General features: G+C 39.7%; 1 long non-coding RNA gene across 1 annotated transcript; it reads left to right on the top strand.

Moving 5' to 3' along the window:
• Nucleotides 1-2,562: 2,562 nt before the first annotated feature.
• On the top strand, nt 2,563-7,336 carry LOC139036340 (uncharacterized). Its single transcript, XR_011489076.1, has 2 exons — nt 2,563-3,123; nt 6,285-7,336. It is a non-coding gene; the product is annotated as an uncharacterized lncRNA (long non-coding RNA).
• Nucleotides 7,337-13,474: the final 6,138 nt, after the last annotated feature.

Raw genomic sequence — 13,474 nt, forward strand, 5'->3', positions numbered from 1 at the left:
CAAAGAGGACACAAACAGATGGAGAAATATACCGTGTTCATGGATTGGAAGAATCAATATTATCAAAATGGCTATACTACCCAAAGCAATCTATAGATTCAATGCAATCCCTATCAAACTACCAACGGTATTTTTCACAGAACTAGAACAAATAATTTCACAATTTGTATGGAAATACAAAAAACCTCGAATAGCCAAAGTAACTTTGAGAAAGAAGAATGGAACTGGAGGAATCAACCTGCTTGACTTCAGACTATACTACAAAGCCACAGTCATCAAGACAGTATGGTACTGGCACAAAGACAGAAATATAGATCAATGGAACAGAATAGAAAGCCTGGAGATAAATCCACGAACCTATGGTCACCTTATCTTCGACAAAGGAGGCAAGGATATACAATGAAAAAAAGACAACCTCTTTCACAAGTGGTGCTGGGAAAACTGGTCAACCACCTGTAAAAGAATGAAACTAGAACACTTTCTAACACCATACACAAAAATAAACTCAAAATGGATTAAAGATCTAAATGTAAGACCAGAAACCATAAAACTCCTAGAGGAGAACATAGGCAAAACACTCTCCGACATAAATCACAGCAGGATCCTCTATGACCCCCATCTCAGAATTTTAGAAATAAAAGCAAAAATAAACAAATGGGACCTAATGAAACTTAAAAGCTTTTGCACAAGAAAGGAAACTGTTAGCAAGGTGAAAAGACAGCCCTCAGATTGGGAGAAAATAATAGCAAATGAAGCAACAGACAAAGGATTAATCTCAAAAATATACAAGCAACTCCTGCAGCTCAATTCCAGAAAAATAAATGACCCAATCAAAAAATGGGCCAAAGAACTCAACAGACATTTCTCCAAGGAAGACATACGGATGGCAAAAAAACACATGAAAAGATGCTCAACATCACTCATTATCAGAGAAATGCAAATCAAAACCACAATGAGGTACCATTACACGCCAGTCAGGATGGCTGCTATCGAAAAGTCTACAAGCAATAAATGCTGGAGAGGGTGTGGAGAAAAGGGAACCCTCTTACACTGTTGGTGGGAATGCAAACTAGTACAGCCACTATGGAAAACAGTGTGGAGATTTCTTAAAAAACTGGAAATAGAACTGCCATATGACCCAGCAATACCACTTCTAGGCATACACACTGAGGAAACCAGATCTGAAAGAGACACGTGCACCCCAATGTTCATCGCAGCACTGTTTATAATTGCCAGGACATGGAAGCAACCTAGATGCCCATCAGCAGACGAATGGATGAGGAAGCTGTGGTACATATACACCATGGAATATTACTCAGCCATTAAAAAGAATTCATTTGAATCAGTTCTAATGAGATGGGTGAAACTGGAGCCCATTACACAGAGCTAAGTAAGCCAGAAGGAGAAAGATCATTACAGTATACTAACACATATATATGGAATTTAGAAAGATGGTAACGATAACCCTATATGCAAAAAAAAAAAAAAAAAAAAAGAGAGACTCAGATGTATAGAACAGACTTGTGGACTCTGTGGGAGAAGGCAAGGGTGGGATGTTTCAGAGAACAGCATCAAAACATGTATATCTAGGATGAAACAGATCACCAGCCCAGGTTGGATGCATGAGACAAGTGCTCAGGCCTGGTGCACTGGGAAGACCCAGAGGGATGGGGTGGACAGGGAGGTGGGAGGGGGGACTGGGATGGGGAATACATGTAAATCCATGGCTAATTCATTTCAATGTATGACAAAAACCATTGCAATGCTGTAAAGTAATTAGTCTCCAACTAATAAAAATAAATGGAAAAGAAAAAAGAAAAAAAAAAAAAGAAACAAAGGTGCAACTTCTCTGCAGCCTTCTCTAGATGTTCTTGCTAATTCTACCCTAGCTGTTATATGTCAGAATCTTGAGAATATGCTCAATTACTTTTTGCTTTGAGATATAGTTTTTATAAAACTCTTCTTTCACTCTGGCCCTCATCTTTTGAAGCTTATGACATCGGGTTAGTCAGTCATTCCTTCTTCTGACTGATATTCTTCTTCACTCTCTGTCACTTTTTCTTCCTCTTCTAAGGCTTCAAAACTGAACCCCTGTCTTCACTGATGTTTTGAGTTCTGTCATCCACATGACTCAGCAGCATCATTATTTAACCTCAACTTTAATAAACTTTCATATCCACACTTTTTAATCTTTCTTTCCTTGACAGGACTGGACCTTGGCATTACCCAAGATTTTTACAACTCTGCAACCAGTATAATTTTTTTTATGACTGTATTATATTAGAAAAATCATAAAAAAATGTTTTCTCAGTTTCCAAAGTCCAGCATTATTATAATTTTCCTACAAAAAACTTTAACATATTTTAATCTTCTCCTTTTATCATACACACCTTGTAAAATCCTAGTTCTGCTTGATCCAACTTTGTGTCCCCCCAGCATCTACATCTAAACAAGTGAACACAGGTAAAGAGGACTGCCATAGGCTGCCTGGTTTCACTTTAAATTCATTACCACAGTCTTCAAAGGGTCATTCAATGGCTCTGAAATTCTACATATTTTTTCTGCGGGGAGCCAGCCTGACTGCTCAGGCTCCTTCTTGGCTCTGAGAGAGATCAAGAGATCCCTCTCTGTCCCGCCACCCCTGATTTATTAAAGCACAGGTTGGCCTTTCTCACCTCCATCAAGGAAATTGCTGTAGCGATCTTTCACCTGTTCACCTGTTGCTGATAAACTCGTCATGATTGAAGCCTGTTTTCTATCCAGTTAATGTTCTATTGATTTCAGTTGGGTGCTAGGGTGATGCTTTACTGATCTTAAGTGGAGGAATTTAAAACACCTGTGCCTGTAGCTCTGCACATATGCAAACCTTTGATCTATTAGCAACTCCTGTTAGCATATATATAGGTGTGGTATTCTTCAATAAAGTTGGCAGAGTCAGACGCAAGCAGACTCTGTCCCTCTCAACCCCATTCTTTTCTAGTCTTTTCTTTCCTAGTCCTTTCTTTTATTTCTCAGGTATTTCGGCGATTGCGCCCGTGACCGGTTCGTTTGCCGGCAGGCTCCGGCAAGTGGCGCCCGAACAGGGACACGAGCGGATCCCGGACTACAGCCACCCAAAAACAAGTAATCCTGCGGGCAGCGTTTCAAGTTGCAGATATTGTGGGTGGAGAGGGTATAGTTGAGAGTAAAAATCATGGGTCAAAGTAGTAGTAAACAGTTCTTTGTTTCTACGTTAAAAATGATGTTAACTGCTCTAAAGTTTATAACTCCTAAAAATCTGCAACCTACCTCCGGGACAGTTGAACATATTTGCAATTTCCCGGAAGACCCAAAATCTAGTAAAAAGGAGGCTGTTGCTTTAACATCTGACTCAGAGTCTGAACTCTCTCATGAGGATCAAGGAGAACTAGATGAGTACAATAGAGAGAATTGGGATGCTTTTACTGTTACAAAAGGGAAGGACAAAGCATCCCCCTTTTTGGAACTTAAAGAAATGTTAACATCTATATCACAGAGAGTGGAGCAATTAGAGTTACTGTTTCCTTCGGGTCCCAAGCCGCAGCACTTCAATACACCGTCTGTTGTGGCAGGATTGGATCCCATTCCAATTCCTCCTATGCCTCCTCCTTTGGTTGAGGCTCCCTTAATACCTACAGCTCCTGTATATTCTCCTTTGAAATTTGAAAAACCTGTCCTTTCCCCACTTCAAATGGCTGTTAAACATGCTAGAGACCAAGGAGAAAGCCTTGAGGGATATTCCATGATTTTTCCAGTTTTTGAAGACGCTAACCGCTGCAGGCATTATGAGCCTGTTCCATTTAAACAGTTAAAGGAGCTTAAGCAGGCTTGTGCCCAGTATGGACCCACGGCACCTTTTACATTAGCTATAATTGAGAGCCTCGGAGCCCAATATCTGCCACCCAACGATTGGAAAGCTATTACACGCGCCTGCCTTTCTGGAGGCGATTATTTGCTCTGGCGCTCCGAGTATGGAGAAGTTTGTGGTCTTATTGAAGATCGTAATCGCCGTAATGGGTTACAAATTAATTTTGACATGCTAATGGGAGAAGGAGTCTTTAGGGCTCTTGATGCACAACTAAATTATCCAGAACAAGCTTACCTTCAGATTAGTGAAGCTGCATTAAAAGCCTGGAAGAAACTTCCCGTTTCTAATAGAAAGACTGAAGATCTTTCGAAAATTCGGCAAGGGCCTGACGAGCCTTATCAGGATTTTGTTGCTCGTCTATTAGATGCAATATCTAAGATTATAGGAGATGAAGAGGCAGGTCTTATTTTAACAAAACAGATGGCCTATGAGAATGCAAATGCTGCGTGCCAAGCCGCTCTGCGACCTTACAGGAAAAAGGGAAATTTAACAGATTATGTTAGAATTTGTGCTGATATTGGCTCTTCTTACCTTCAAGGGCTTTCTATGGCCGCAGCTATTCAAGGAAAGTCTATTAAAGAGGTTTTGTACCAACAAGCAAGGAATAAGGGAAATATAAAAAGAAGCGGGCCACCAGGAAGCTGTTTTTCATGTGGACAAATGGGACATCGTATGGCTCAATGCCCAAAAAGGAACAATAACCCTGATTCGGCAAAAAATCCTAATGTCTGCCCTAGATGTAAAAAGGGAAAACATTGGGCCAGAGACTGTCGTTCTAAGACTGACATAGAAGGTAAACCTCTGCCTCCTGTCTCGGGAAACTGGGTGAGGGGCCAGCCCCAGGCCCCGAAACAGTGTTATGGGGCACTCAAAGCCGAGTCACAACCAAACGTGATCGAGTTGGTATCGAAAACCTCTACCGAGCCACCCCAGGCAGCGCAGGATTGGACTTGTGCGCTGCCGCCCACACAGTATTAACCCCAGATATGGGGATGCAAGCCATTCCTACAGGGGTATTTGGACCACTACCAAAAGGAACAGTTGGATTAATCATTGGCAGGAGCAGTTGGACCATGAAGGGATTGTCCATTTCCCCTGGCGTGATTGATGCCGACTATACTGGGGAAATTAAAATTATGGCTTGTGCCCCCCTCAACATTATTAGTATACCTATTGATCAAAGAATTGCCCAATTAATTTTATTACCCCTTCATGTGGAAGGAAAGATTGCCTCACAGAGAGAAAGGAAGGCTGGTGGTTTTGGTTCCTCTGATGTTTATTGGGTTCAATCTATTTCGGCTCAAAGACCAAAATTAGAGCTCATTATTGAAGGAAAAAGATTCTCTGGAATTTTGGACACTGGTGCAGATGTGTCAGTTATAGCTGAGGAACATTGGCCACAGCATTGGCCGAAGCAAGAAGCTTGTTCTACTCTGAGGGGCATAGGTCAATCTCGAAACCCACAACAGAGTAGCGGCCTCCTTCACTGGAATGATTTAGAAGGACACGAGGGCGATTTCCAACCTTTTATTCTGCCTCATCTCCCTGTTAATCTTTGGGGAAGAGATGTTATGCAACAAATGGGTGTATATATGTTTGCTCCAAATCAAGTCATCTCAGATATGATGATGAATCAAGGTCTGCTTCCACAGCAGAGACTAGGAAAGAGTAATCAAGGAATTACTTGCCCTATTGCATCCACTCCTCGCCCCACCAGAGCAAGCCTAGGGTGTTTTTGACGGGGACCTCTGATTTTCCTGTAACTCATGCAGATCCTATCAGTTGGAAGACTGATGAGCCTGTTTGGGTTGATCAGTGGCCCCTAACCAAAGAAAAAATTTCAGCAGCTGAACAATTGGTGCAGGAACAATTGAGCTTAGGACATATTGAGCCTTCCAATTCCCCTTGGAATTCCCACATATTTCTTATTAAAAAGAAGTTCAGCAGGTGGAGGTTGTTACAAGACCTTTGCAAAGTTAATGAAACTATGGTGGTTATGGGACCACTCCAGCCCAGCTTGCCCTCACCTGCTGGGATACCACGTGCAACCTATAAAATAATTATAGATTTAAGATTGTTTTTCTAATAGAATTGCTGCTTTTGTGGTTAATAATACTTCTTTTTCCTGGCAGACTGGATATACCTTCGCTCAAGAAGTCGAACTTTCAGTGGTTCACAAAGTCTGTTTTCAATATCTCTTACAGCCTTTTAATTTGTTTAATCTTGTTCTGTTTGTCCTGAATTTCTTCCAGTCTCTCATCTAGGTGTCAACCCTCATGGACTCTTACCTAATCACCTTTGGCAGATGGATGTATGGAAAGACCCATTAGACAATTCATGGCATGGTCCGGATCCAGTATTAATTTGGGGGAGGGGTTATGTATGTGTTTTTCCACAGGATGCCGAAGTACCGCGCTGGCTTCCAGAAAGGCTGGTACGCCAGACGGAGGAGATCCCTAAACCAGCAGATGAGTCGTCCGACTCTTCAACAGAGGAATCTTCTCCCGATAAATCAGCAGATGCATGAGTTTATTCTTCAAGCAAGGAGGATAACTGCAGAGACGGCTCAACCTCGACAAGCCCTAGCTTACACTGTGCTCACTTTGGCCTGTGCGATAATCAAGCCTTCCCTCAGCCTGAAGCCAATGCTTTTGTTTCCCGGGCCCATTCTTAATACTGACATTTGCTGGGAGCAAAAGACTCATATACCAACATTTGAAGGCTGAACACTCCCAGGAAACCTGATGAAACATATGGGACTGTTTCCATACTTTCCTATAAATGTAAAATTGTGATAGATGTGACGTTTGATACTAATAAGTCCTTTGTGTGGCCTGGGTCAGACTGGAACAATAGTCCTAGTATAAGATGCGTAGCCCCAAATAACACTTGATGGATTTGTGAATACAACCTTTGGTTCTTGCATTTGTCAATGCCTATCTGAAATGATATATAAAAGATTGTTGATGTTTTCCCATTTGCAAACGCAGCCATTTCCTTTGAGGGAGATATAAAGGCCATTAGTCAAAAGAAAAGGGGGAGATGCGGGGAGCCAGCCTGACTGCTCAGGCTCCTTCTTGGCTCTGAGAGAGATCAAGAGATCCCTCTCTGTCCCGCCACCCCTGATTTATTAAAGCACAGGTTGGCCTTTCTCACCTCCATCAAGGAAATTGCTGTAGCGATCTTTCACCTGTTCACCTGTTGCTGATAAACTCGTCATGATTGAAGCCTGTTTTCTATCCAGTTAATGTTCTATTGATTTCAGTTGGGTGCTAGGGTGATGCTTTACTGATCTTAAGTGGAGGAATTTAAAACACCTGTGCCTGTAGCTCTGCACATATGCAAACCTTTGATCTATTAGCAACTCCTGTTAGCATATATATAGGTGTGGTATTCTTCAATAAAGTTGGCAGAGTCAGACGCAAGCAGACTCTGTCCCTCTCAACCCCATTCTTTTCTAGTCTTTTCTTTCCTAGTCCTTTCTTTTATTTCTCAGGTATTTCGGCGATTGCGCCCGTGACCGGTTCGTTTGCCGGCAGGCTCCGGCATTTTTCACCTTCTGAGAAAACAGAAACTTATAGCTTTAGCTTATAGCTTCTTGTTTTTGCTCAATATTCCTGAATCTCTCCTCTACCTCACTCTCATCTGATGACCTGACCCAGATAAGAATGAGAAAATAAATGTCTTAGGAAAAGAACCATATTATCTTCCAATCTCAGACTTAAGAAAATACCTGAGAGTTTCTTAATACTGATTTGTGCCTGATACTTCATACATCATCTCATGGTATCCTTACAAAAATTTAAATAGTAGTTTTCTTATTATTGAAGATGAGGAAACTGAGTAACAGTGAGTTTAAATGACTAAGTGTGATTACGATGGAGCCTGAAGACAAGCCAAGTGAATCTTCAATCTGCTTCCAAATCATAAACTGATATTTAGAGGCTTGTTTTATTGCAATAACCTATTAATACTCAGAACTGTTTGTGCTAGACTGTACTTTGTGAGGTTTGAACAATAATTATAATTAAAATTATCACAAACAAGTAATTATTATCAATGTGCTTCTTTTCAAAGGATACTAGACTTTGTCAGGAGCTCAGTCCTAGTCTCTGCTATGAATCTGGTCAACTTTCATTTTGAGCAATTCTCTTGTTACCACTGGGACTGGGACTTAGTTGTACCTTTTTTTTTCTTTTTTTTTTTTTAATGGATAGCTGGTGAGAAGTTATTATATAACACAAGGAATCCAGTCTGGTGCTCTGTGATGATCTAGAAGGATGAGGTGGTGGGAGGGGAGGGAGACTCAAGAAGGAGGAGATATATGTATAACTATGGCTGATTTGCATTGCTGTGTAGCAGAAACCAACACAACATTGGGAAAAAAATTTTTAAATGAAATTAAAAGAAAAGAAAACTAAGAGGATTGAATAAGCATCAAGGGCCCTTTCAGTTCTAACACATTAAGATTTTAACATCTTGTGCCTATCCATTTATGGTTATTTGGTGAATTAAATATAACTGAAAAATCTTAATGCTCTATCCATTGAAATCTTGGGTCTGTATCCCTGAGTCTGGAATCTTTGCAAGCTCTGTGAATACTCTGACAGTAAGACTATGGCAAAAGTTATAGCATGCCTCTTTCTACTTCTTGGAGTACTCAGACTTGAAGATCTAAGCTTCCATGTTAGAAGTTTGACTGTCCTGCTGCATAGACTACCTGAGAGACCCTGAGAATTCAGTGAGCGATCTCCTATAGGGCCCCACTTATGCCAAGTCTCCAGAAATGTGAGTGAAACCATCTTGGATCCTCCAAGCCAGCTCAACTGACAATGGAACACCAAACAGTAACTACATTTGGTGCCATTTAGAACAAGAAAATCATCCAGCTAAGTGGACCTGAATTCTTGGCCTACAGGTTATGACTGAAGTAAAATGATTTTTGTTTTGTTTTAAACTACCAAGTTTGGTGTGCTTGTAATGTAGTGGATAACTAGAACAAATCTCAGTTCTATTTATGAGTTTTGATTGTTGAGTTTGTTTTCTTGCCCAGAAAAAGTGCAAAAGTATGACATAACAACTACAAAGTGAGTGATTGTATCTTCTACAGATTAAAAGGAAGAAAAAAATGTAGTTAGAATGTTAGATCCTCAATGTTTGTACATACCTTGGCCCAATTAAGAGATTCCTGAAATGAAAACAAAGAGGAAACCCAACAAACATTGAATTAAGGTGCTGACAGAGCCAGAATACATCTCATAATTAGGGCTGTCTCTCAGGAGGTTGGTCTGGGAGCATAACACTCCTCACACCAAGTCTAGTATATGCTGAAGCAGCATAAACAACATAATTTATTCTTTTCTGTCCCTTCCTTACTCACTGAATGTTTTTGTTTCTCTACCTTGGAAAATAAACTCTATTCTGATGGTGGCAGCCGAAATTGGAGGAAATGTGTAGGCCTCACTCAGGGACTATATGGCAATTAATTACATGTAACCAGTAAAACTAATTCATGGAATATTAAAACTGCTTAATGGAACACTTCATAGAGAATGAATTTGGTAATTACGAGACTAACTCTCTATATCTATTGTATAATTCTTCAATGAGTCAACGTCCCCAAGAAGTGAAAATCAACAAAATCTGATGTGCATGGATGAGTAGTTCTTGCAGAAGACTCTGAAAACCCACACCTACCTGACAGCTAGACCACAGGAGGAGCATGCCTAGAGAGAAGTATGGGAACTGGAGGCTCTGGAGACGCTGTTTCCCCTGTATAGCTTACTCCCAAGTGGGCCCACAGCCTAGTGCCTGCTAGTAAACCTGAGGCTACTTTGATCATCAGGATCAACACTTGGCAAGACAAACAGAAGAGAGCAGGACCCAATGGGACCCTTTGGCACATCTTCATTGGTCTGTCACCATGTATGACTGTGAAGACCTTCTAAGAGGATGGCATTCCCTTTTCTTCATCTTCCGAATCTCTCACAATTTGTCTTTTAGCCAGTTCTAACTCTGAATCTGATTGAGTATGGGATTCTGGGAAAGTGTTTCCTAGATTGAGCCCAGTTAACATCAAATAGTTCAGAATCATGTGGCATACACAGTTTAGGAGCTTGATATTTTCTGCCTGAAACAGTTAATATTTCAGGGCCTCTTTCCACCCTCATTCTATACAGAATGCTACAAATGAAAATTAGAGAGAGAAGTCGAGACCAGCCAAATTTACATGCTAAAGCTAAAGGACACATTTACATGTTTATGATATCTGCTGGCATCGTGAAGACAATCAGTATATTACACCATACATAAAGTACAAGCATAAATCTTCATTAAAGTTTATGCAGATTACAACTTCATTAAGAATTATATTTTCTCCCATGTTATCACTCTTCTTTACTTTGAGACTGTAGTCCCTAAAACTCATAGAGGATTTATGAAGAGAAAAGAGAGCAAAAAGATTTCAAATGAGAGAATTTCACCTTCAACTCGGAGGTGTCTGTACTCAGGAAGATTCAATCTTTGTTTTCATTTGGTGACTTGATAATCTTTTAGGTTGTTGGAATCTTACTACATATAGGACTTGTTTTTAGCCTGGAAAATTAGACAGGTGAGTTTTGACTCCAAAATGTCACCTTAACATTATCTAGGATCAGACCATTAAAAACACTATATGCAGCCTAATATCTCTAACTACTTAAGAGATGTGCATTCAGAATATAAGAAGACCCCAATAGTTTCTCGGGGAATACAAAAGGGGAGCAAAGACCAGTTCTGGCTGGACTGTTGAATTTGCCAATGGATTGTGGTTGAGCTTATTTAAAATCTTTTTGATTGGTTCTGTAATACCTTACTTAAACGAAACCTAACAACAACAACAAAAGTGCAAATTTATGAAAGAAGCCAGAAGCTTAGAATTGTTTTAAAAAGTGACACTGACTGATAAAAAAAAAAAAAAAAAAAGGTTATTGTAAGGCTTTTGAAGAAGATCTATGGGACAGCTAGAATTTTTCCAGAAAAATATGGTAATTTCAGACAGGCATAAGTACATTTAATTTCGATATTGTGCAGCTTTTGTCCCTGTAAAGCACTCTGAATTCCATTGATCTATTTGGATATAAAGGACACTCTTTGCATCTCCCTCCACATCTAAGTCAGAATGTCTGTTGCACTGACATGGACCTTAAGTGATCTGCTACCTTCCTGTCTTTAGGGACAAAGCATTTCCTTATCTTCAATTACTTCTCTACTGGATTCAGGATATTCATGGTATCTATTCCACTTTGTCTTCAGACAGAATGTAAATCTTCCTAAAGGAAGTAGACTCATCTTTTAAAGCCTTGCACTTAGCTACAGAGTGATTCAAGCAGAGACAGTAACTCCCTTACCAGTGATCCTTAATTTTGACTTACAGATTTTGGCTTTATAGAAGACATTTCTGTGTCTGTGTTCAGGCAGTCCCAGGCTTCCCTGATGAGACTGATAGAAAAGGCATTGACTTGCATCAGTTGTGATGATAGGTTTTATGACTGGACTGAGATCAGAAATTCATTTTACAGACCACTGAACAATTGCTAAATGCTTGCTCACCTCAGTGTCCAACCATTCACTAATAATTTTAGTCCTGGGGTGGATTTTATGAAAACTGGTCAAATGCCACAAGAGTGGAAATTTGAATTATAGGAAAAAGAAGGATGATTTTGCTTTAATATGTGACCTCATTGACCTTTAAATTTTCTTTTTAATCTGTTTGTTGTGAAATATCTATTAATTCATGAAAAACAGCTAACTTCACAAATTAACACTCTCACTGCCATTTTAAATGAAGGACTTTGCAATGGATCGGAATAAAAGTTAACTTACCATATTTTGTCTTCTCTCTGGTATTCCATTGGAACACGTTTAGATTGTTAAGAAGAAAATAGTCCTCTACTGCAAGCATTGAATAGAGATGCAATATCTTTAAATGCAATATCTATTTTAAATAATTGTAAATACTTATCATCCAATTTTGTAGTGTGTAACATGAATTTTGACCTGTGTGAATCATAAGATGACCACCAACTAAATTTGAATTACAAAAATATGTTGATAAGTTACTGATGGTAGTCTAAACTTCAGTGGTTTTGAAAGCAAGAAAGTTTTTTTTTTTTCTTGTGCATCAGGGTGGGAGTTTCATGTTGGTTCTATGTCCTTACTGCCACACAGCTACATACAGTGTTTGTCATATAAGACATTAACTTCAATAAGTTAAAAAAGGGTAGAATTGTGATGGAGCATATGTGAAAGATTATAGATATACTTTAGAAGAAGGAAAGGAATTAAGAACAAGAAAATTCACAGATAGGAGAATGTGGATGTAAGAGACTCTCTTTTTAGGACTGTTGATTCCAGGTGATGGAAATTTAACTTAAAGTGACTAAAACAGGAGAGAGAATGTGTTGGCTTATGAATCTAAAATGTTGAGAGATAGACTGGATTCAGATATGGCTAAACACAGGGCCTCAAAAAGTAGGTTAGGGCTCATTCTTCCTCTGTCCTGGGTTCTGTTTGCTCTTTATTTCATTTTTATCAGACTCTCTGTTCATTGCTACCTCCACAGGGCTGGGATAGTCTTGTTAGGGGAAGCAGCCTCCCCCTTCCTACAGTAATCTCACTGGCACCATAATTAAAAAAAAAAAAAAAACTTACTACTTTTTCATCACCCTCACCCAAGATCCCTTAACATTTTGATCCCTTAATATATCCCTTAGCTCTGTCTAACACATCTTGGTCATTTTTCCATCTCTGCAGTCAGGAGATATATTTTAATTACATCAGAACCACCTGAACACAGAATGGTATAGGATTGTTCCCAAGAAATTTAGATGCTTTGCCTTATGAAAACAGATCATGCAGTGTTCAAAAAGGACATAAAATTATCAAATGTCCTTTACATGTAAGGAAAAATATATATTGTAGAGTAATACATAAACTCTTCAATGTGAAAATTATCCTATTACTGTATTTAGATTTTTTGCAATCAAATATAGTATTTTTAAATAGTGGATTCACTTGCTATCAGAAATTCGGAACAACTTCTTTGTGCTTCATTACCAACCTGAAAGAAAGTCTCTCAGTTGTGTCTGATTCTTTGCAACCCCATGGACTGTACAGTCCATGGAACTCTCCATGCCAGAATACTGGTGTGCATAGCCTTTCCCTTCTCCAGGGGAACTTCCCAACCCAGGGATTGAACCTAGGTCTCCTGCATTGCAGGTGGATTCTTTACCAGCTGTGTTACAAGAGAAGCCCAAGAATACTGGAGTGGGTAACCTATCCCTTCTCCAGTGGATCTTCCCAACCCAGGAATCGAACTGGGGTCTCCTGCATTACAGGAAGATTCTTTACTAACTGAGCTATGAGGGAAGCCCCCCAGTTTATGTGTAGGAGAGATAAAGATTCCTCAAGATGAGGAACAAAAATGCCAGTTTCCCAAAGTGGCAGAGGGACAGCAGACTCATCATCAGTATATTAGGTGTTGAGGTGCTTGGATGGGAGTAAGTGGGGAATATCGCTGATAATCTGAACCCTAAGAAAGTTAATCTT

The sequence above is a fragment of the Odocoileus virginianus genome, chromosome 8 (assembly GCF_023699985.2).
Source record: "Odocoileus virginianus isolate 20LAN1187 ecotype Illinois chromosome 8, Ovbor_1.2, whole genome shotgun sequence".
NCBI classification, from domain to species: domain Eukaryota; kingdom Metazoa; phylum Chordata; class Mammalia; order Artiodactyla; family Cervidae; genus Odocoileus; species Odocoileus virginianus.